Source organism: Equus quagga, chromosome 13 (genome assembly GCF_021613505.1).
Source record: "Equus quagga isolate Etosha38 chromosome 13, UCLA_HA_Equagga_1.0, whole genome shotgun sequence".
NCBI classification, from domain to species: domain Eukaryota; kingdom Metazoa; phylum Chordata; class Mammalia; order Perissodactyla; family Equidae; genus Equus; species Equus quagga.
Window position 1 is genome coordinate 103,631,465 of NC_060279.1, and position 25,567 is coordinate 103,657,031.

The 25,567-nt window shown below is 47.3% G+C and overlaps 1 non-coding gene across 1 annotated transcript; it reads right to left on the reverse strand.

The window, feature by feature from the left end:
- Positions 1 to 25,493: 25,493 nt before the first annotated feature.
- TRNAT-AGU (transfer RNA threonine (anticodon AGU)) lies at positions 25,494 to 25,567 on the reverse strand. The gene has a single exon. It is a non-coding gene; the product is annotated as a tRNA-Thr (tRNA).

Below are 25,567 nucleotides of genomic sequence, written 5' to 3' on the forward strand. Positions count from 1 at the left end.
CCACGGGTCTGTGGGTCCGCCCGCCCGGAGCCTGGAGGCCGCGTCGCGCCAGCCACGTGACGCACCCGCCGAGCCGCAGTGGCGCTGGCAGGGCGGGCGGAGGCGGCGGGGGCCGGCCGGGGGCGCGCGCCCCGCCTCGGCTGCTGGACAGCTCCGCGCCCGCGGCCCTTGCGCCTGGCCTCGAGGCCGGCTGTGCTCCGGAGACACCGTCAGCGCTGGCCTGGCCTCCTCCCGAGCCCACGAACTGGTCCCTCTCGGGGACCGGCTGTGCCGGAGGGGAGGGAGGAAGACGGGTGAAAGGTGGCAGAGAAAGGGGCTACGCAGAGCTGCCTAGGGGACCTGAGGGCAGGACAGCCCGTGGTGGCCCTGGGCTAAGGCCTGTCTTCCTCCCGAGGTGTTCCTGCCCCTCCGCCCTGGCCCTTTCGTTTGCCACAGCCCTCTGGCCCTGTCACATCCCTAAGACGAATCCCTCTGTGCAGGGCAAGGCCTTCGAGGGGATATCGGTGAACGCTCTGAGGCCTCTGGAAACCCACCCCTCCCGGGGAGCCCTGAGCCCACCCAGTCACCCCGACAGGCCTGGGGCAGCCATCTGGGAGAGCAGAACCCGGAGGAGACACGGAGAAGGGTTGAGGAGGCCATTTAGGTCAAGCAGGGTCAACTCTCCTTCCTTGAGACTGATGGGAAATCAGAAGTGCCCAAAGGTCCCCTGACATGGGGCTTTGGTATGGCCTGCCCACCCATCCTGAGCTCAAGAGCCCTTTTCCATCCCTCCCCCGCTTTGAAATTCTCCTTTTAGGGGAGAAGGTAGAGAGAAACTGATGTTGTATTAGTGAAGGTTGTGGACTATTCACCTTCACTGTGCAAGCTAACTGGATTTTAATTTAAAAACCAGAAAAAACATCTGGCCCCGTGGCCGAGTGGTTAAGTTCGCATGCTCTGCTTCGGTGGCCCAGGGTTTCGCTGGTTCGAATCCTGGGCGTGGACGTGGCATCACTCGTCAAGCCACGCTGAGGCAGCATCCCACATGCCACAACTAGAAGGACCCACAACTAAAAATACACAACTACGTACGCCGGGGGGCTTTGGGAGAAAAAGGAAAAATAAAATGTTAAAAAAAAAAAAAGATTTAAAAGTCAAATAACAAGACAAATGACTCATTTACGGTAAAGAGCACTAACCTGTTGTAATTTGACCTCAGAATTTCCTCAGACTGCTGACTGCCCATGTGATGGGCATTTATCCGTGACAAAAGCATCCCACAGAAGAAGGGACACTGGGAGGGAGGGTCTGGAGTTCTGTTTCCAGTTGAGGCTGTTTTCCACTTCAGTGTAAATTTTGCAAGCTGTATAAGGAATCCAGGGTTGAGGCCAATGTCATGGGCCGTCCTGTTGGAGCCTGAGGCAGGAGGAAAACTGCGAGCTCTTTTATACACTTCATCAAGATATCCTCCCGTATTTTGAACCAAGTGGAAAAGGTTCATAAAAGCTCCGCAGTCACAGAACATGACCATATATTAAGCTCCAAGTTGTCCAATCCGGTCACACCCCATTGCCAACACTCACAGACCTACACAGCAAGGGACAGCTGACCCACCCCAGAACCTCAGCCGACTGGAAACTACTGACCCCATCACACCATAGTGCAGGGCCATAAAACTAACCACCACCACCACCTGTCTTTATTTAAACTTTTGATGTTTATTTCATCACGGATTTTCTTGCATTTATTTTGATTTTTTAAAATATGGTTTATCTTGATTACTGAGTTTTTCGGCACAAACCTAGTCTGGGCCATATTGAGACCTTGCCTATCTGACAGACAGCCCATCTCCAGTTTAGTCCCACCGTGGTCTAGCGCCCTCTGGAGGCTGTTGCCCCAGGCAGGAGCCTCACTGGGGGCCCCCCAGTGTAGCCTTGGCCCAGTCCTCTCCCCCAACCGCCCTCAGCATGTCTGGAGCAGCTCCTGGCAGCCCAGTCTGTGCTGCAGGACTCAAGGCTCTGGCTGCAGTCACCTGGTCCCCTCAGCCCCCTCACCTTTTTAGCAAACATCCTGTGTCAGCTCCAGCTGTATCCAGGAGGTGTCTGTCCATCAAAACCCCAAATCTTCCAACTAGTGGAGGATTTAGTACTGGAAAGAGGATGATGCAAATAATAGACACCGAGAACCTGCGGACTGGCAGGGACAGACAAGGAAGCAGCAGGGCGGAGGGGCACAGGCAGGAGATTAAAGTTCTCCTGGTGGGAAGCTGGTCTTCCTGGTTAGGAGGCAGCGAAGCTGCTGTCACTCATGCGTGTCTCATGAGATTCGAACCATGGGCCACTGAGGCCTTCAGCAATCCCCTCCAGGAGTGAGCAGAAGGCAAGAAGAGAGAGAGGCAAGAGGCACAGAGGCATCCCACATAAATCCCTGTCCGGGACAACAGGGTCGCTGCCATTGCCGCCTCGCAGGCCGCACGGCCGAAAGCCCCGCAGGACACAGAGGAAGCCACTGCCAGTGGAGAGTTCCCCACATTCCCCCTCCATCATTTGCCCACATGCGGATGCAAATGCAAGCCCACTCTTATTCAACTGGCTGTTGGACACCACACAGAGGATGCCAAATTGAAAGGTAATTGTCTTTTTTGATTTCAAATAGTTAGAATTTATTTGCGGATCAAAAGCCAAAAGTGACTTTGGCAAGTAAAACCGAAACAAGGTCTTCTGAGCACCTGGGCCAGGTTTCTCACAGGTGCCTTCCAGGAGGGCAAACCCTCCGTTGTGCAAACTGAAGTCTGGACCGGATACCTCCTACTCCGCAGTGTGTGCCTTGCCTGCCGTGCCCAGCTCCGCTCACGGCCCCCTCATTTACTGAGTCAAGAGTCTCCACTCCAATTCCCCCACATCCGCTCCATCAGAAGACCTGATACCTAGTCCCCACAATGTATCTCAAATCTGCCGCTTCTCTCCGTCACCACAGCCACCTCCCTGGTCCCAGCCACCGCCTCCTCTCTCCTGGACTTCCACAGAAGCATCCTATCTGCTCCTCCGCTTCCCCATCAACAGCTCACATGTTCAACATGCAAAGTGATTCATGTCCCCTGAGAAGATGCTCCAGAACAGACTTCAAAGTTTTAGCCCAAGTTTCGTGATCCTGTGGGACTAGCCGTGTCTGCCACCCTCTCCACGCCCCCATTTCCACCCAACTCCTGGCCTCAGAATGTTTCCACTCTTCCCCCAGCGAATTTCTACTCCTCCTCTGTTCTGCCAGGAGAACAGCCAAGAGGCAGATCCAGAGAGCATTTGGAGGGACCCTCTCAGCCCTGTGAGCAGCCCCTCCAGCATGTGGACCTACCGACGACGCCCCCACCTCCAAGGCCCCTTTGGAGAAAAGCGCTCCAAGCACCGAAGGCCAGCGACTCACTCAAGCCAGTGGTGAGAGGACCATTCTGTCTGCATCTGTAACCCAGTCTCTCCTGGGGCAGAAACCATCCTGGGATGCTTTATAAGATTGCCCCCTGGGACCCCAGCCGAGGAAACTCACCATACGTGTCTTCTAAATGGCTATTTTGGTTTCATATACATTAAAACCCATGTTTCTCTAATGACATTTTAAAATCTTAGCCATTTAAGTAGAAACTAACATGAGAACCTGTGACTGTGGGATTTCTGAATGGTAGCTGATGTCATACAACTTTGAAATAAGATGGTGGAAGGGCAGGAAAGGAGGTAAGAAGAGAAAAGAGCTTTAAAGAACAGGAGTTAAGGTTGATTTGAATTAAAAATACTAAATACCACAATGAGATCAAAACCACGTTACATCCATTAGGATGGCCATTATTAAAAAAAATACAATAGAAAATACAAGCTTTGGTGAGAACGTGGAGAAGTTGGAGCCCTCGCGCATCGCCGATGGGAGAGTAAAATGGTGCAGCTGCTGCGGAAAACAGTTTGGCAGCTTCTCACAAGGTTAAACATAGAATGACCTTATGACCCACCAACTGCACTTCTGGCATCTACTCAAAAGAACTGAAAGCAGAATCTGGAATAGATACTTGTGCACCCACGTTCATAGCAGCGTTAGGCACGATACTAACCAAAAAGTGGAAGCAACCCAAGAGTCCATCAGCAGATGAATGGATAAAATGTGGTCCGTCCGTACAGTGGAATATTCTTCAGCCTTCAAAAGGAGGGGGACTCTGACACGTGCTTCAACATGGACGAACCGGGAGGACATCACGTAAGTGTCGTAAGTCAGTCACAAAAGGACAACTACCGTGTGATTCCACTTATATGAGGTCCCTAGAGGAGTCAGATTCGCAGAGACAGAAAGTAGAAGTGTGGGTGCCAGGAGCAGGAGGGAGGGGCTGATGGGACGTTATTGCTTAACACGGGCAGAGTTTCCGTTTGGAAAAATGAAAGGGTTCTGGAGATGGATGGTGGTGATGGTTACACAACTGTGTGAATGCACTTAATGCCAGTGAACCACACCCTTAAAAATGGTTAAAGTAATAAATTTTGTCTTAGGTGTATTTTACCGCAATAAAAATAAACTGGCAAAATTCAGGGTTGTCACAACATTTCCGCCTGAACCCTGTGGACTGAGGCAGCCAGTCTGGGTTGCTGCTTCCGATTTAGTGGGGTTTCATAGTGTCTCCGCCCCCCAGAGCCTCCATCTGGGTCTGCCGGGGAAGTGAGGGAGAGCAAGACAGGAGGGAGCTGAGCCCAGGCACCGCCCGCCACGCCCACTGCCACATCTGCAGGCGCATCTGCGGTGACCGGCTCTGTGTGGCCAAGCGCATCCAGCCATAGACACTCTCCAAGCCTGTGCTGGTTCTTACAACTTTAATAGAGCAGTGGCAGTAAAATCATTTCACCTTCAGTATGGAGCAGTAATTTTAAAATTACAGGCCTGGAACAGTGATAGCAAGTGTGTCATAAAAGCCCCATTCAAAAAAAAAAAAAGCTTTTATTGCAATAAAAATGTTAGCGCCAGGTCATCCCCTTGGTTTATATAACCTCTCCACAGTAATGCTGAGTGATGAGCGCAGCTCCAATTCTCAATCAAAAAGCTCCCCTCGGCCTTGCTGAAGCACTCGGAAGTGCCCTGAACAATAAGCATTCGGTATTGATTTGGGGCAGAATCAATCCAGATCAGTCCACCTCACTAAATTATTAATGGAGCAAAGCGAATCAGAACCCCGAGATGGGTTAACAGGGTTTTTAAGCCTGTTTCTGCCACAGGAATAAAGGGGACAGGCTGCGAGAACCTGAGCCAGAGGCGCACGTGCAGCTGGGAAACCCAAGGCTGGAGGGACGGGTCAGGAAAGCCACCGGGACAAGCCCTCACGGCCCCAAGGAGTGTCTCCTTCATGATCAAGGTGGCTCAGAGAGGGGAGGCCAAGCTCATCTCCAGCTCCTGCGGGAGACGGAAGCAGCTGCCGCGGGGCTCCGGGCGGCTCCCAGGGGACACAGGGGCTGGTGCAGAGCTACCCACCCAAGGGCCCCCTCCTCCACCACGGTGGACAGGGAACCCTTACTATGGACTTAATGGTTGTGTTTAAATCAACTTTTTGAATTTTACTTAAGTATTTCTACTTGAAAAAGAAATTTTATATATAATTTTGAATGTAAAGCCAGATTTCTAGCCATAAATAGATGACCATAAGTAGAAGCATGACCGAAAGAAAACCTCAGACGTTTTGTTGCCTGCATCCCTGTCTCTCTGTCTCTCCGTTCCTCTGTCTCTGTCTGTCTGTCTGTCTGTCTCCTTCTGTTGATCTCCACCGGGGAGATTTAGGAAGTAGACTAGAGCATTGAGGCACCCTGGTGTCAAAACGGAGACTTTCTCTTCAATCGAATGAGAAACACTGGGGGAGAACTGAAGAGAGAATAACATCCTTGCGTTGTGGTTCAGTGGGGTTTACTCCAGATCCTCCGGGTCCCACAGGAAGTCACTCAAACATACCGGAAGCAGGAAACTGGCATGATTAAGCAGAGACTCTGGAGTCAACCTGCGGAGGATTGAACCCGGCTCCCCAGCCCGCTCCCCACGTGATCAGCTTCCATCACTCTTAAGAGCCTCTGCTTCTTCATCTGTAAAGAGGGGCCCCACAGTACCTGCTTCACGAGGTCATGGTAAGAAGTAGAAGTGTTAATACGTGTGCGGTCCTTACAGCTGTGCCTGGCACAGAGTCAGCACTCAGTAATTACTAACCATTATCCGACTGGCCCCCTCCCTGAAAACTCCTATTCAGGTTTCAGAATCCAGGCCAGCGATCTTCTCTCTGCCCTCCCAGAGAGAGATAAAACTCCCTCCCACCTCTCTTCTCCTTCTGTACCTTGGACGGGCTTCTGGGGCTGCACACATCATCCTCTTATAATTTACAGGCTCATCTTTGTGGCTGTCCCGTCCTTAGGCCATCAGCTCCTTCCTAGGCATGTTAACACACCTTTTACGTCCTCGTCATCCGGGGCAGCTCTGCTCACACCCACATGTGGGTGATCAGTAGGTGTTTACTGACTTGAGTTGACACAGAAGACAGCATGGCCCAGGCCACTTACAGAAACGCTGTTCTTTCCTCGTGTCTCCAATCTCCCATTCTGTAAGTGCCAACCTGTAGGAAAGGAGTCCCACTCAGCATGGCTTGGAATCAGACATCACCCCCAGGGAATCCTGCCCTACCCCGCTCTCCCTCCCTAACCCAGCCTGAGTCCAGTGCCAACACTTCCTCTTCTTCACTTTTATACTCTGCCTACACGCTATGTGCCCACAGCCAATGTATCATATTATTTTGTGTGCTTTAAACTTTTACGTAAGTGGTAACATATTGCTTGTATCCTCTGACAACTTTTTTCACCCGGCGTTATATCTTCGAATTTTATCCACATTGATATGCCTAGATCTAGTTCATTCATCTAGCAGCCACGAAAATGCATGGCTCCTGGGCCACGACCCCCGAATGCGCTCCCACCCAGGGCTGAGCACGGCAGGGTTGCTCAGGTCAGTCCACTGCTGTGAGATGTGAGACGCCTCTACTGGACAACTTTGGCTCAAGGACTCCCCGTCAGCCCGGCCAAAACATTCTTGAAATCGTGCTGCCCCAGGAGCCTCTCCCTACCCACTCCTCCTTTACAGGGGTCGTGTCTGCGTCAGGCCGGGAGGCTGTCCCCCCTTTCCGGGCTTCCTCTCCTTTGTTATTCAGGCATTTCCCCTGGTAAATATCTCACAGATCTAATCCTATCTTAGCGTCTGCTTCTCAAAGGACCCAAACTAACACAATTCCTTTTAACTTACTATTATTCTATTGTACACAGAGTGCCACCACACTGAGGGGCATTCAGACTGTTTTAGTGTTTTGCTGTTGCCAGTAATGCTGACACATGTGATGGTTTCTGAGTCATCGGGATGCACAGCTGGGCTTTTCCCCTTAGCTTGGCATCAGGGTGTTTGCGGTCCACAATGACCCCCGGTGATCCCAGACTCCTAGCAGACGTGCGCCAGTGTTCTCCCCTCCCACTGAGCGTGGGCTGGACCGAGTGATTCTCTTCTATGAATAGCAAAAGCAATGGATGTCACTTCCAAGTTTAGGTTACAAAAGATCATGACCTCCATCTTGGGCGGCCCTCCCCTGCCCTCTCCCACCCCCGCTCTTGCCCATTCTGAGGGAACTGAACCCCACCAATAGTCCCTGCATGATCCTGGAAGAGGTGGGGACAGTGCCATCATCAAGCTGGGCACACCTGTCAGAGCTTGACTCCACAGTGCACCCTCTTCCTTCCTTTCTTTCTTTCTCCAAATATATTTGAACCCTCGCCATGCGTCAGGCAACATTAGGCTGACTAATAGAGCAATGGAGGAGAGGACCAGGACTCTGCTTGAGGACTGTTATGGGGTGAACTGGGGCCTCCCAAATTTCTATGTTGAAGCCCTAACGTCCAGTGCCTCTGAATGTGACTGTAGCTGGAGAGAGGGTCTTTACAGAGGTGATTAGGTTAGACTGAGACCATTGGGATGGACCCTAATCCAATTGACTCGTGTCCTTATGAGAAGAAGGAAGCTGGACAGACATGCATGAGGATACAGTGAGAAGATGGCCATCTGAAAGCTGAGGAGAGAGGCCTCAGGAGGAACCAACCCTGCCGACCACCTTGACCTTGGACTTCTACCCGTGGAACTGTGAGAGAATAAATTTCCATTGTTTAGGCCCCCGTCTGCGGTATTTTGTGACAGCAGCTCTAGCTGAGTAATACAAGGACTAACAGAGAGACAACTCTAAACACGCAGGTAAGTGGGTGAGCACAACAGCCTCAGGCAAAGGGAAGTGCAGGAGAGAAAAGCAAACTCAAGAGCAGCACAGCAGGATCTCAGGTGGCCTGGCAGAGGGATGCACCAGCACAGCCAAGGCTTGCACAGGTGACCTTCAAGCTGCGAAGTGAATAACAGGAAACTGGTCAGGCAAAGGTTTGGAGACAGGTGGTTACAGGCAGAGGGAACAGCTCGTGCAAAGGTCCTGAGCTCTGGAAGATAACAGCTGAGTGGACAGGTGCAGGGTTTAGGTGGTTCTCCCTTCCTTAAAAGTTTCCTTTTAAGGATGCTCTGCCTCATGCCACTGCAGGAAGTGCAGAGGTCCCTTAGCTGACACTCTCTCTTCTGCTCCATGCAAGCAGGGACACACACGTGACCAAGATCAGCCAGTCACCCTCTCTCAGGCCCTGGTTCCAGAGCGGGGAGGGTACAGGTGGGAAAGTGGGGGCAGGAAGTTGGGGGTGGGGAGGATGGGGAGTTTGGTGGCTGGTCCTTGGGACCATTCCTTGTTCTGCCAGTGCCACGCTTGTGCCCGGCTTTGCTGCTGCCACCCCCAAACGTCCTCCTCTCTCTCCCTCCCTGACACATTCCCCTGGTGGCTACAACAGGTGGTGGTGCCCACCATGGGTACGAGCAGTCCACAGGGGCGAGGACTGATGTTCTACCCGGCGTGTGGCAGGACCCGCGCCCAGAGTCTGGTGTGGGGAAGTCGGCGTGGGGGTGGAAGGGGTAATGGGAACAAGAATTACACATTTGTTTCCAAGGGAAAATCTGACAGACAGAAACACCTGAGGGAGGGTGTGGGGGCGGGCTCCAAGCCTATAGAATAACGTTTTAAATTTTAAATGGAAATGGAGGTGTTCAATGACTCCACAGCTCACTGGCTGCCCAAGATGGGCTCACAGAATATAAAAATAACGTATGCTTGTTGTAAAAAACACGAACAAACAAAAACTGGCCACACAGAGAATAACACCGTTATTTTGGCAAATATCCTTCCAGCTGCTTTTTAAAAAAATTGTATGGTGGTGAAATATACATAACAGACGAGTGACATTTTAACCATTTTTAACCTTCACACTGTTGTGCAAGTGTCACCACCATCCATCTCCAGAACTTTTTCATCTTCCCAAACTGAAACTCCGTGCCCATTAAACGACAACTCCCTGTTCTCCGCTCCCCACAGCCCCTGGCAGCCACCGGTCTACCTTCCATCTCTGTGCGTTTGACTCTAGGTACCTCATATAAGTGGAATCACGCAGTATCTCTCCTGTTGTGACTGGCCAGACTACTTTTTTAAACACACATACAGATTTTTCACAGAAATGGAATCACAATAAGCACCGTTTTATAACATTTTTCACCTGGCAGTACACCAAAGATACGTCTCCGCATTGCATATAAGGTTCTGTGCCCTCATTCTTAGCGCCTGCCCCGCGGCCACCGAGAGCTGCATCCGTCATTGTCTAAGGCATAGCTGCTGGAGGATATCAGGTTGTTTCCAGTCTCTCTTCTGAGCGATCTTCCATAAACAACCTCAGTCTTCATCCTCACAAAGGGATCCAGTCGGGTCTTTAAGACGAGTGCCTGGAGGTACAGTTTCCAAGCCAGAGGGAACAGTTCAAACACCGCTGCACACCGCCAGATCGCGCCTATAAGGTGGGATATGAAAAGGACTCGCTTTTTCCACGACTCTGGGGACGCTCATCGGCCCTTATATAATATTTTCTTAAGTGGCTGGAGGAAAAAAAATCTCACTGCTTCAATTTGCATTTATGCGATTGAACATCTTTTCATATGTTTATTGGCCATTTGCCTTTCTTCCTTCGAGAATTGCCTATGCCTGTCTTTTACGATTTTTCAAGGAAAACAAGCATTCAGAAGTATAGAAGTATGTGTACTACCCTCAGGAACAAGACCAAACAAAACTGCGCCTCCTTCAGCCCCTCGGAGGGCACATTTGCCAACAGAATGGCCGCGCTTTGAATTCCTCCTGCAGCAGGTTTCCAGGAGATTCGGCTTTTCAATATGTGAATCGTCAGTGTTGCAGCAGCTGAAGCGACCAGGGCCAAGAAGCTTAGGGGTCTCCTTCTATCTCCCAAATCTCAGAAAACAAAGGAAAAAAAGCAAGCTATTTAGCACTGGAAATACAAATTTACATTCTCTCTGGTAGCTGGAGCCAAGTTCAACGTAACATCATCCCTGACACCCAGTGAACTGTGTGCAGACAGGAGGTCACCAAGATCCCTGGGGCGGGCTTTCTTCCACTTGAATCCCTATATTGTAGAAAGGAAACTGTGCAAAAAACAAGAGAGGCATTTTTTTCCCCTGGAGAAAAAGCATGAGAAACGTCTATCCCAAAAGATAATGCAACTGTTTATTTAAATAACGTTCTGTGCCACTTGGAAAACTAAGAGATAATTTGTTATCATATTTCTGTTTTTTATTTCTGTAAATAAAGAGAAGAAAATAATCGCAGTTTCCTTAATTTTGTCAGCCTAAGCCAAAGTCTAATTTGATTGGATCTGAAGTGCGGCCACGGGTGGCCGTGAGTAGTCAAGTTCCGGAGGCAGGCAGAACACAGGCACACCCAGAACCTCTCCTAACTCAGGGTGTTCAGTCCAGTCTCGTGACAATAATGATGATGACAACAATAGTAATAATAATAACAACGGCTCAAGAGAATTGTAACACCTTCAAGGCAACAAGTTTGTTTGCTGCTCCTGGAGAGGCAAAAATCCCAAATCATTATCCCCATTATCATTGTCACCCCTGGCTATATCTCAGCCCCAAACTCAGATGACCTCTGATCTGTAAGGAGGGACAACAGGCAAGTCTTGGTGCCCCTCCTTACAGCAGCTTTGTCCTGGCTGTCCTTTGAGCGCTCTCTCCACGTAAGACCCCTGAATGCAACAAGTCAGAGAGGATTTCCTCCTCACTTTATGAAAGACAGAAGTGAGGAGCAGTGTGGCATGGCTCAGCCACAGTGACCCACCACTTAGACTAAGGAGGAGGAGGCCAATTGAGAGGAATGGACACATGATGTGGAAAAACTCTCCTCTCTAGAAGAAAACATAAGTTGTCCAAGGAGAGACATTTAAGCATCAGAACACTTCCAGCTGCAAGGAATGAAAACCTGACTTGACTTTTCCTAAGAGACTCTGGCCTGGGATGTGCCCCAGAACTCAGGACAGGAATGCAGAGAGAAACTTGGGAGCAAACTGTGTGGCTTGGGTCTCTTATCCCAGCCTCTCTCCCTGTGCCTATTCTGTTCTCTTCTCCAGCATCTTCTGTTTCCTGCAACAACATGGCGCCCTACCAGCACCACCATCACCCACAGCACCTGGATCTGCGCATTATGGAAGAGCCACTCAAGTTCCATATTCTACGGAAGGGCTCTCATTGGCCCAGCCTGGCCAGGTGCTCTCCTGTGTAGGCGTTCCTGGGTCAGGTATCCAGCTTTGGTCAAAGGCTGGGTTTTCTGGTCTCGAAGCCCCCGAGAACTGGCATCAAGCAAGAGCTATTCCTGGATATTCCTGTAGTGTGTCCTACAACTTGCCATGGACTTCTGAATTGAAAGGTTTTGATGTGAACACAAGTTTTCAATTCGCTTGGGTAAATATGTAGGAGCAGGATTGCTGGATTCTCTGGTAAATGTATGTTTAACTTTATAAGAAGCTACCAAAGCTCACTCGAGGAGAAATAGATCAAGCGAATAGTGCCGTGTCTATTAAAGAAACTGAATTTGTAGCAAAAACCTTCCAACAAAGAAAGCTTCATGCCCAGATGGTTTCATTGTTGAATTCTACCAAACAGTTAAGGAAGAAATCATATCAATGCTACACAACATTTTCACGAAAATAAAACAGAGGGAAATTTTCCAACTTGCTATATGAGGTCAGATTTATCCGAATATCAGAAACCAGAGAAAGGCTTTACAGGAAAAGAAAACTACAGATCAATATGGTAAGTGACCATAGATACAAAATTCCTCAACAAAATATTAGCAAACTTAATCCAGCAATATATTAAAAGAATAATACAGTCATGCTCTGCGTAACAATGTTTCGGTCAACAGCAAACTGCACGTACGATGGTGGTCCCAAAAGATTAGTACCATACAGCCCAGGTGTGCAGTAGGCTAGACCTTCTAGGTTTGTGTAAGTACACACTATCGTGTTTGCACAACAGCAGAATCACCTAACGACACATTTCTCAGAATGCATCCCTATCGTAAAGCAACACGTGACTGTATATGACAACTAAATCAAGTTTATCCCAGGAATGCAAGGCTGGCTCAACATTCGAAAATCAGTCCACGTCATTTGTCAAAAATTCATAGATCTGTACACCGCAGATGTGTAGTGAATTTGAATTTAGTGAAAGTGAATTTCACTGTATGCAAATTTTTAGGAATGACCCAGAATGTCAAGGGAATCCAAGATGGAATGTACACTGTGACAAACGAATCTGTGAACAAATCGATAGCCAGCTTCACCACACTGAAACTGGTGAGGAAGAAAGGAGCTAAGACAGTGTCTTGACCAGATCCTGTAAGACTAAAGGAAAAAAGAACCGTACATAAACTGCTTTAATTGATAAATTTGTTTCTCAAACACATGCAGGCTATGAATTCTGAAACTGTTTAACATGTATAGTAGAGTTGAACACATAAGTAAATGTATTGAAGATAAGGAGAGAGACAGGTTTTTCATTGAGAAAAATGTGTAAAAAAAGCGAGGGGAAACGCTAGAATGACACTGTGTGCTGGATTGGAGTCAGAAACATCAGCATGAACTCGCTTGTTAGAGTAGGCATCCACGCAGACGGAGATGCAGACGTGTGTATGCGTGTTTGGAATACACACATGACATTCCCAGCTCTGTCTGCTGAGAGGGCCTAGAAGCAGAACCGGGGATCCTTGGGGAAGAGATTGGTTCTAGTGCTGGGCAGAGAATACACCGATGAGCTAGCAGAGCCAGAAAATAATAAAATGCTAAAAAAACCCAAAACTTGTACAGTATTCTCCCCCAAACCCATAATCTCAGTCTAATTATAAGAAAACATCAGACAAATCTAAATTGAGGGACATCCCACAAAATGCCCGAGCAGTACTCTTCAAAAGTGTCAAAGTCATGAACGATAAAGTCATGAAGACTGAGGAGCTGTCACCTAGTGTGGGAGACTAGGGAGCCGTGAAGACTGCAGGTGATGGGATCCTAGCCTGGAGCCTGGAACCAAAAATGGACATGAGTGAAAACTGGGGAGGTCTGAATAAAGTCTGTAGTTAACTTACTAGTATTGCAGCAATGTTAATTTCTTCTTTCTTTCTTTTTTTTTTTTTTTTTTTTTGAGGTAGATTAGCCCTGAGCTAACATCTGCTGCCAATCCTCCTCTTTTTGCTGAGGAAGATTGGCCCTGAGCTAACACCCATGCCCATCTTCTTCTACTTTACATGTAGGACGCCGCCTCAGTGTGGCCTGATGAGCAATGCCATCTCTGCTCCCAGGATCCGAACCAGCGAAACCCCGGGCCACCAAAGCAGAGCATGCGAACTTAACTGCTGCACCACCAGGCCGGCCCCAATTTCTTTGTTTTCATAAACATACCATGATTATGTAATATGTTCATATTAGGGGAGCCGACTAAAGAGTACATGGGAACTCTCTATGCTATTTTTGCAACTCTTCTGTAAGTCTAAAATTATTTCAAAATAAAAAGTGGTGGTGGTTGTTTGCAGAGGAAGATTGGCCCTATGCTAACATCTATTGCCAATCTTCCTCCTTTTTTTTTCTTCTTCCTTTCCTCCCCAAAGCCCCAGTACATAATTGTGTACGGTTGTAAGTTCTTCAGGTTCTTCCATGTGAGCCGCCACAGCAGGGCTGCTGACAGACGGGTGGTGTCGTTCTGCGCTTGGGGACCAAACCCAGGCCGCCGAAGCAGAGTGCGCCGAACTTTAACCACCAGGCCGTCAGGGCTGGCTCTAAAAACTATTTTTAAAACCACAAATAGAAACCACGACATACTTATTAGATGGCTAAAATAAAAACACTGGCAATACCAAGCGCTGGTGAAGCTGCAGAGCAGCTGGAATTCGCATACATTGCTGGTGGGAATGCAAAATGGTGTAGGCATTACGAAAACTGTGTACAGTTTCTTATAAAGATTAACCCACACTACGCTATGACCAGCAATCCCACAAGTATTTCCTCTGGAAAAATGAAAACTTCTGTTCACACAAAAATCTGTCTGTGAATATTTATAGCAATTTTATTCACAGTAGCCAAAAACTGGAAAAAAAACAAATCCCCTTTAAGAAGATAAACAAACTATGGTACATCCAAACAATGGAATACTACTCAGCAGAGAACAAAGAACAAAATCCTGATACACATAGACAACATGGATGAAAGAAGCAGCCTTAAAGTCTCCACACTGCGTGAGTCCGTTTACACGGTGCTCTCTTGACAGGCAAACTCTGGGGCTGGAGGGGAGACCAGGGGTCTCCAGAAGCCGGGATCTGCGGAGGCGTTAACTACAGGGAGGTTTTTGGGGTGATGAAACTGTTCTGTATGGTGATTGCAGTGATGGTTACGTGACTTTCTGCATTTGTCAAAACTCCAAACCACACACCAAAAAGAGTGAATTTTATTTTATGTAAATTATTTTTTAGTTAACTTTTAGTCCAGTATGTATAAAGCCGAAGCCCTCTTGAAGCCTGATCCCAGCTTCCTCTCCACTACTCCAGAGGTAACCACTGAAATGAATCTAATATCTGCTTTTCTGACCCTAAAAATTTTTTTGGACGTATCTATATGTGTACCCATAGAAATACACCATTTGAGTTTGGTTTTGTTTTTGTTTTAAGCATAATAAACCCTATCACATTGCATGTATCTTCCTTCCTCTGTTTTTTCCTTTTTTTTTGAGAGAGAGAGATTAGCCCTGAGCCAACATCTGCCACCAATCCTCCTCTTTTTGCTGAGGAAGACTGGCCCTGAGCTAACATCCATACCCATCTTCCTCTACTTTATATGTGGGATGCCCACCACAGCACGGCTTGCCAAGGGTGCCATGTCCACACCCAGGATCCGAACTGGTGAACCCCAGGCCACCAAAGTGGAACGTGCGCACTGAACCGCTGCGCCACGGGGCTGGCCCCCTTCCTCTATTTTTTTGCACTCAGCAGTCAAGGAGATTTTCAAGGGGCCCTTCAGAAGGTCTCTCGAGTCATTCAGGAGCAGATGCTAATGTGTGGGCAGGACCACGAAAGGCCACTGTGGGCTTCACCCTCCCAGCCCTCCCTCCCCTCCTCCAGGTAACAGCGTCTCTAATAGCATCTTGGGCCCCCACTGTCCATGTGCTCAGCCCAGGGATGAGTGAAGCTGATCAGCCCTCCCCACCACCCAGTCTCAAGGACTGGCCTGTGATCCAGACCTGAGCCAATCATTGCACATTTTATATTTTTTCCGCTGGTCTCAGAGATCACATCCAGGAAAGGCCTGAGGCCCCAACTCTGGCTCACACGGCTCAGCCCAAGATTTCAGAGCAGCAGGAAGCTCCCTCTACCGTGAGCTGGGGCAACGGGATGTCAGTCCGGAGCCACCAGCAACCAGCTCCCCTTCTGCCTGAAACAGAAGCAACCCTAAAGGATGGAGTCAAAGGATGGAGAACGAGTGGGTCCTGAAAGCATTGCTGGAGACTGGAGCCACCCCAACCAGAAGCCAGTGCCCCCCTGGGACATCTCAGTGTCAGAAGCTAATGAAGGTCTCTTTTTCTTCAGTCGAAGGAGTCCTACGGAGCACAGGAGCCCACGCGTCAGCCGCAGAGCTCAGGCCCGGGTGTCTGTTGCAGGGCACCCGTTCCCACCCGAGAGGTCACCTCCCTTCCCGTCAGAGCTTTGGTCCTGCGGCTGCTCTCGCGTCGTCCCTGTGCCTTGTCACCCTCTGCTTCGATTGGACCCGTCTCCAAAGGGTGCTGATGAAAATGCCAGAAACACAATCCAGCCAGTAGGACAGGCCTTGTTCACACCCACCTCACCTGTCGGAGGCGTCGTCCTCTTCATGGAGGACTGGGACCCGCATTTGCACATTCTGTTCCATGACGTGGCATGGTTAGTGTTTGGGTGGTGGAAGTAGTTTTAAAGAATTATACTGTTACTTAAAAAATGTTACAAAAATTATAGATTAGAAGATGCAACTATAAACGTGTATATGCCCTCCTGTTGTGGTTGGTTGTGAATGAAAAATGTAGCATAACCTCAAAATTATAGGGAGAAATTGTACCCGTTAGTGTAAGGAATAGATTACCACACGCTAATTACAAATTTGTTCATTTCAGAACGTCAGGAATAAAGACTATAATAATCATAATTGCAAGTCTCTTCATTTGTTTACCTCCAATCTCATTTTGAAATGCCGTGATCTAGAATAAATTCTTAGCTCAATAACAGGGATATTTTATAAACTTAGAAAATGTGGTCTAGAAATATTGGTTTGATGAAATGTGTTAATATAATTATATTTTTGTTCTATAAGTTATAGTGCTTAAAACAAAATTCTTTTACCATCGTGCATTAAAAAGAGTTTTGGGATTCAGTGAAAGAGGGAAATCAGGGGCGGACACCCCACCGTGAGTCTAATCAGCCCCACCACCCCCAGGGCTGGCTCCTCACGGGTGGGCATTTACTGAAAGTCTCTTGCTTGGCAGCCCTCCGAGGTGCCCGCCCCTGCGCCCAAGACCACCCTTAGCTGTGTGCCCGTGGGACTGACCCACGGAAGCCCTGCTGAGGCATTCAACAGCAGACTCGCTCCCTGGAGCATCAACGGCCTCCAGACTCCTCCTTAGAGCGAGGTCCCCAAGTTCCTTTACACAACTCAGTCCCAGATACACACAGGTGCACCACGTAACCCGCCTCACAGAGCAGAGGAGGCACAGCTGGGGGCTGACGGGGTACCATTTTAGTTTTTAAAATAACTGACCGCAACAGCCTGCTAAGGAGCCACTCTCGGTTTCCAGGGACGTGAGCGACTATCTCAGGGGCACAGGCTGTGAGGAACCGAAAGGTGAAGGCTGGCACCCAGTCCACACTAACTCCTACACCCGCCCTTCGCTCCCCGTCTGAACGCCCCACCAGCCTGAATTTGCGCCCCCAGACCTTCTAACCCCACAGTCACAGCCCCAGAGCACGTAGCAAATCGTCCTCCACCTACTAGACGCTCCATGTTTGCTGAATTCAAGTTACATTTTGGTGAGTTTTTTGTATTAAAATATAATCTCACTAATTATAAGAAACAAAATGTGGTGTGAAATGTTTTCTGTTTCTACGTTATTTAACCTATTAAATTAAATAATAAAATCTTAAAAATACCATTTGTACAAATACATTCAATATTGCAGTTTGATTTATAAAAATAACCACACGATCGAGCAGGGGTGGGGGAGGGGAATCGATGCCCGATTGTGTCTCCCCCAGCTGAGAAACCAGCATGTTGGGGGCTTCTTCCCAAGGCTGAGGCCACTTCTCCAGACAAGCATTAAATGTGAAGCCCTTCCCAGGAAGCAGCTAACGGGATGTGCACATCTCTGCCCTCCTAGCCGAACCTCCATCCAGAACCCCTAAGGCTGGAATTGCACAGGAGGCAGAAATAGGGGGCGACGGGACAGCCCCCAGACAGAGGCCAGGCCCTGCTGTGAGGGCACAGGCAACGGGCAAGAAGAGTCAAATCTGCACGGAGCTGGGGGGCAGACTCGGGGGGCAGATGCAGGCTGCTGTCAAGAGGACTTTGATTGTTTCAACATTTTCACTGAGGTGAAATGCATAGATCTTAAGTGTGCAATTAATGAGTTTTGATAAGTACTTACACACACCCTTACCAAGGAAAAGAGCATTTCCATCACCCCAAAAAGTTCTTTTCTTCCCCTTCTCAATCTCTCTACCACAAAGGCAACCATTGATCTGCTGTCACTATGGATTAATTGACATTTTCTCGAGTTTCATATAAATGGAGTCATACACTCTGTACTGTTTTACTCTGCACAACGTGAGATTTCATTCACGTCAGTGCGAGTATGTGGAGTCCCTTCCTTTCCATTACTGTGTGGAAGTCCATTGCCTGGATACACCACAGCTTATTCTGCTGTGATGGACACCTGGGCTGCTCCGTTTTTGCTATTGCATTGAGAGCATCTGTGACTATCTGGGTACAAGTCTTCTTGTGGATACGGTTTTCATTTCTCTCGGGTAAACATGAAAGAGTGGGATTGTTGATAACCTGGCTTTTCAAATACTGATAAAGTGACGTAATTTCTACTGCTCTGCTAAACCCATTGGGCCCTTCCTCTGCCAAAATTATTTTTTTACTTACATATATTGCAGACATATTTTCCAGTTTGTAACTTACCTTTTTTTCCCTTAAGATTAAATTTATCATTCAAAATCTCAGTTTGCACAACCTAGAATCTGCCCAAAAAAATCTAAAAAACTATTGGCAGTAACAAGAGAGGCAGGCAAGAAGGCTGCTTTAAAGGGTCACATCCAAACATCGAGGGCATTCCTACACAGCAGGAGTGCAGGAATTAAAAAAAATAGGAAAATTATCCCATTCACCATACCTAGAAATAAACCCAGCAAGAAATATACAAACCCAGATTGAGAATACTGTAAACTAACCAAAGGACTTGAAAGATAATGGAAATGAATGAAAAGATAAAAGACTCTGAAACAAAGTTAAAAGGCAACTGACAGACTGAGACGTGATATTGATTACATATATAAAAATATATAAAAAGCAAAGAATTCTTATCTAACACAAATTCTACCTACAAATCAGTAAGGAAAACAAGCAACACACCTGAAATACTGAGCAAAGAATATGAACAGGGAATTCACAGAAGGAATACAAACGGCCAATAAACATATAGAAGAATGCCCAACTACACTTGTAGGCAAGGGATATGTGGATTAAAACAATGAGATGGCATTTTGCAAAACTGTCCCTGATGTTGGCAGAGTCCAGTGCTGGCAGGGTGTGGAGGAGGGGGAAATCAGTGTGGCTTGTACATGCTACACTCAGTAGTCCTCTCTCAACTTTGTCTTAGAAAAACTCATGTGCACAAAGAAATCTGTGTGTGAGGGAGCGCCATCCCAGCTTTGCCCATTGTGATGAAATTCAGAGACAACCCGACATCACCACAATTTTCACCAACAAGGGAGTGGTCCTCTGATTCATGTAACAGCCACAGCAAAGTCAGGAATGCTGGAGAGTGGTAAATAAGATAAGGAATCTAGGGGCACCCACCTGGAAAGACTTCCAAGGTGAAGATTTAGGTTACAAACCAATCATTTATGTTACAAACACGTGTACACGAGATGTATCCCAGGAATGCAAGGTTGGTTTAACATCTGAAAATGAATTAATGTAATATACCATATCAGTAGAATAAAAAACAGAAACCACATAATTATCTCAACAGATGCAGAAAAACCATTTGACAAAATCCAACCCCCTTTCATGATAAACAGACTCGACAAACTAGGCATAGACGGGGAACTTCAGCCTGAGAAAAGGCATCTATGAAAAGTCCACAGCCAACATCATACTTAATAGTGAAAGACTGGATGCTTTGCCCCTAACCTCAGGAAAAAGTGCTCTCACCACTTCTATTTAATATTGTACTAAAGGTTCTAGCCAAGGCAATTAGGTAAGAAAATGAAATAAAAGACATCCAGGATGGAAAAAAAGAAGTAAAACTATTCACTGAACACATGATTTGTATATACAAAATCGGAAGGAATTCTCTAAAAAACTATTAGAACTAACAAGTGAGTTTAGCAAGGTTGCAGGATACAAGATTAAGATACAAAATCAATCGTATTTCTATACGTTTGCAATGAACAATCTGAAAATGCAATTAAGGAAACAATTCCATTTACAATAACATCAAAAGAAGAAAATAGGAACAAATTTAACAAAAGGGTAAAACTTATACTCTGAAAACTAAAAAAAACAGGGTTGAACAAAATTAGAGAAGGTCTGAATAAAGGGAAAGGCATTCACGTTCACAGATTAGAAGATTCACTGTTGTTAAGATGACAAAACTCCCCAAAACGACCTACAGAGGCAATGCAACTCCTTTCAAAATCCCAGCTGGCTTCTTTGCAGAAATTGACAAACATTCTAAAATTCATATGGAAATTCAAGGGACCCAGAATAGCCAAAACAATCTCGACGAAGAATTAAGTTGGAAGACTCACACTTGCCAACTTCAAAACTTACCACAAAGCTGCAGTATCAAGACAGCGTGCTACCAGCATAAGGACACACATATAGACCAACGGAACAGAACTGAGACTCCAGAAATAAAGCTCTCATATTTATGGTCAATTAATTTTCAACTAGAGTGCCAAGACCCTCGGGGAAAGAACATTTATGGTCAATTGAATTTCAGCAAACGGTGCCGAGACAACTGGATATCCACTTGCAAAGGAACGAAGTTGGACCCTTACTTCACATTATATACAAAGTTAACTCAAAAGGGATCAGAGACCTAAATGTAGAAGTAACAACTTAAAAACCCTTAGAAGAAAACATAAGTGTAAATCTTTGTGACCTTGGATTTAGAGATGGAATCTTAGATATGACACCAAAAGCATAAGCAACAAGAGAAAAAATAGGTAAATTGGATTTGATCAAAATTACAATTCTTTTCTACTGCAAATGACAGCATGAAGAAAGTGAAGAGAAAACTCACAGAATGGGAGAAAATATTTGCAAATCGTGTATCTGATAAGGGACTTGCCTCTAGAATATATAAAGAATTATTATAGCGAAATAGTAAAAAGACAAATAACTCAATTTTTAAAAGGGGCAAAGGATCTGAATACACATTTCTCCAAGGAAGATCTACAAATGCCCAGTAAGCCCATGAAAGATGCTCCATGTCATTAGTCACTAGGAAAATGCAAATCAAAACCACTTCATACCTCCTAGGATGGCTCTAATAAAAAAAACAGACAACAAGTCTAGGATGTAGAGAAATTAGAACCCACATAGTTAAAGGGTATGGGGTGTTTTTTGGGGGGGGTGGTGATGGTTAATTCTATGTGTCAACTTGACTGGGCCACTCGGGTGCGTAGACACTTGATCAAACACTATGCTGCGTGCATCTGTGAGGGTTTTTCTGGATGAAGTTAACGTTTGAACGGGCAGACTGTGTAAAGCAGATGGCCGGCCGTAATGGGGGTGGGCCTCGTCCAATGAATTAAAGAACTAAATAGAACAGTAAACCCTGTGTAGCACTTTCTCTAGGTGACCTAAGGGTGAACATAACTCATTTAGTCCTTAGGACAACCAAATGAGGTATTTCTTATTTTATCTCCATTGTACGTGTGTGGAAACTGAGTCACCAAGAGGTTGAGAAATGCGCTCAATATGGATCATTGGCAACAAATACTGTTTCTGGCAACAAATACACAGCTAGTACCTGGCAAAGCAGCCGGGTTCCAGGGTCTGTGTTCTTACCCATTACACTATACTTCTTCTCATATATTCTGGTTTACATATTTCTTATGTGAATTTTCATCATGAGGATTTATTGGTAGGATTGTATAATTTTAAAACTTTATTTAAATAATTCTGTGATCTAATCAAGATAATTCACTCAACATTATCAAAGGAGTCATCAATCGACGAAAACGGAGATGTCATTTTATTCCAATCCACAGTCACCATAACTCAAAGTTGTTCCATTGAGAGGAATCCATGCAACTCTCAGACACCCCCAACACTCGCCTTTCTCCTACCTCTTTTAAGACTCTTGAGGCCCCAAAACAGTAGTTTGAGTGGTTTTTGATCTTTAGGTCTCTTTGTACTCTTAAAACTTATTGAGGGGGCCAGCTCCGTGGCCAAGTGGTTAAGTTCGTGAGCTCCGCTGCAGCGGCCCAGGGTTCGGATCCTGGGCACGGACATGGCACCGCTCGTGAGGCCACATTGAGGCGGCGTCCCACATCCCACAACTAGAAGGACGTGCAACTAAGATATACAACTGTGTACAGGCGAGGTTTGGGGAGATAAAGCAGAAAAAAAAAAAAAAGACTGGCAACAGTTGTTAGCCCAGGTGCCAATCCTTAAAAAAAAAAAAGGAAGATTGGCAACAGTTGTTAGCCCAGGTGCCAATCTTTAAAAAAAAAAAACTTATTGAGGATTTCAAAGAAGCTTTAGTTTATCCGAAATATACTATCAATATTTGAGATATCAGAAATTAAAACTGAGAAAAACATGAATATTTATTAATTAGTTTTAAAATAATAATAAACCCATTACATGTTAACATAAATAACATTTTTATGAAACTAGTTACAAAATAAAACAAAATTGAGTGAGAAGGATGGCATTGTCGTATGTTTTGCAAATCCCTTTCATGTTGGGTTCAATAGACGGCACCAGGATTGTCACATCGACTCGAGCAGTCAGTCTGTTGTGATGTGTTGTTCTGGTTGAAGTAGAAGAGAAAATCTGTTCACAAATAGATATGTTGTTGGAAAAGTGTGGATACCTTTCTTCCACACTACACCAAAACTAAATAAATGGTAGGGTGGAATCTGAAACCATACCAACAAGCTGTTCATAGTCTGTTCCACTAAAATACATTGGCATACTTTGCTCTTTAAGTGGATCATGCATTGGCCATTTGGAAAATACTGGTTCACCAAATTATGCATATCTTCAAATATTGACGTATTTCATTATACAATATCAAAAAAATATTCGTTAAAACAACTGCCGACCTCATTGGAAACTTTTTAAATATTGGAAAGCCGTCAAGCTCATAGTGGTAGACACAACTTTTCCAAAATCATAGCTTTCAGTTGGAAATTCAGATGTTGTCATTGACGACAAATACTGCAGCTGTTTTCCTTGAACTGACAGACTCGCTTTATTCGTTTTCAATTTGCCTGTTAAGCACCCAGGCCTGAGGCAGCACAGTTTGCCCGCTGGTTATTTTCTCAATGGTGCTCCATGAAGAACGCAGCCGTTTCAGCTGATGACTCAGTCGCTTGAGCTCTTCTCAGAACTGTCACAGCACCCCAGTACTTGGCATTTCTGCCCGCCTCCCGTCTCCTCGCATACAATATTAACAACTAGGTACTGGCATCAAGATTTAATAAAAATGACACTGTTTACTGCTTCATAAGGACATTCTTAAATGAAACTGCCTTTTTATTTTTCTGCCAAAGTGTGATGGTGAGGAATACACACAATGACAGGTAGGGTCCTCTGGTGCCACGGCCTTGATTCCTGCGAAGGTGTCCGCAGTTTGGCCCACCAGTGCTTTTGCACATCAATCAAGTGTCAACACAGTGCAAAAACCACGTAACATCTTAGTCCAATTATGAAACTAGATTTGACCCCCTGAAAGAGTCTCTGGGACCCCCAGGGATGGGTGAACCACATTTTGAGAACTGCTGCCTTACAGCATTTGAAAAAAAGGACTAGCTGTCCCAAATCTCAAACAGCACCACAATCCAATCAAGATAATATGATCAAAAATAAAAAAGCCCTGTGTCCACCAATGCCTAGTTTGTTCTAAGCACTGTTAGATGCTGGGGACACAGAGGTAAACAGACATATGTGGGTCCCCACTCCTTGGGGCTTCATTCTATTTGAGGAAACAGACAATAGACAAGACAGTTTTAGACTGTGAAAAGGCTGTAAAGGAAGTAAGCAGGACGATGTACTGGAAGCTGGCCGAGGGGAGGCAGGGACTCTGCAGCAGAGCACAGTGAGGGGAGGAGGCTCCCAAAGAGGTGATACACTTAATGAAGACCAGAAAGTGAAAAAGACCCTTTCCTGCAAAGGGCCTAGGACACAGCATTCCAAGCACAGGGCACAGCAAGTGCAAAGGCCTTGAGGCAGGAACAGCGTGGCATTTTTAAAGAACAGAAGTAGGGGTGGACTTAACCCTGGGCCTATTTCTCTTCTCTGGCTTTGCCCCCTGCCCAGGGGTGCTCACCCCATCGGGTGGCTTCAGTCACCTGCTGCAGGCTTTGCCACAAATGCTTTTCTCCAGCTGACCCTCCCTAAGACCCAGGCTCACACCGCCAACCAACATCTCCCCTGGGCCACCTAACAGGCAAATGCTCAAATCTGACCCCATAGACCTCAGACTAGCAGTAAAGATGTGCCGGGGGTGGGGGGAACCCCCCAAGCCCTGTTACCAATAACCTCATCTCTGTGGACAGGGGAGAAGACTCCTCTCAGAACTGCAAAGGCTCAAAGTACGCCCACAAGTTTTCCTCTGCAAAAACAAGCAAGCTGCAAAGGGCAAGGACTGACCCAAAAGAAGAGGAAAAATAAGCAATAAACAATAGACAATAAACCCAGACCCACGCAGAGGCAGAGGGAAGAGCTGCTTCTGGGGCGGGTGAATTTGATTATTCTGATGCCATCACTGCAATTTCTGCAGCTTGTTGGGACCGTCCCGTTGCATCTGACATGAATTTTGTTGAGTTTGATATGCGAATTTCTGGATCATTCTTTCTTTTAATTCCAACGCTTCGTCGCAACCCCAGAGACTCGGATGCAATTGCTCTGGCTCGGGCCCCACCGCCGTCTGTTTGCACAGTCCCGGAGATCGGCCGCCGCAGCCCCGGCCTTTGGGTTAAGCCTCAGCCAGGCCCTGCGGAGAAGCCGGCTCTAACCCCGGCCGCGGGAGTCCCACCTCACCGCCCTCCCTGGAGTTTTCATCCTTTCACCAGCCGGACGCCCACGCCGGCCGGATGCATCCTCCGCTCCCCTGCGCGGCGCCCGGGACTTTGGCCTCACTTGACCTCGCCAAGCCCCAGTCTCCAATCGGAAATGGTGACACCGAACGCAGGTGGCGCTGCGCGCGCAGCGCCCGGTCGGCCGCTTCCCGGGGAACCCAGGGAGGAGCGCCCTGCTCGCCCGCCCGCCGCGGCCGCGGGCAGACAGTCGCCCCTCGCTCGCCTCGCAGGCCGTCCCCACCCGGCCGCCCCCGACCCCCAGCGCACCGCAGTCGCGGAGCCCCGAGGGGCGGGCTCCAAGGTGCGCTCGCCTCCTCCCGCCGGGCAGGGCGCCGGCTGAAACGGCCTCTCGGGTGCACCCACACCCCTAAAGCGAGGGGGAGCCCGGAAGAGCGCAGAGCAAAAAGCCACCGCAGCAAAAAAACAGAGCCGGGACGCTCGGTTGAGGCACCGCTGGGATTCGAACCCAGGATCTCCTGTTTACTAGACAGGCGCTTTAACCAACTAAGCCACGGCGCC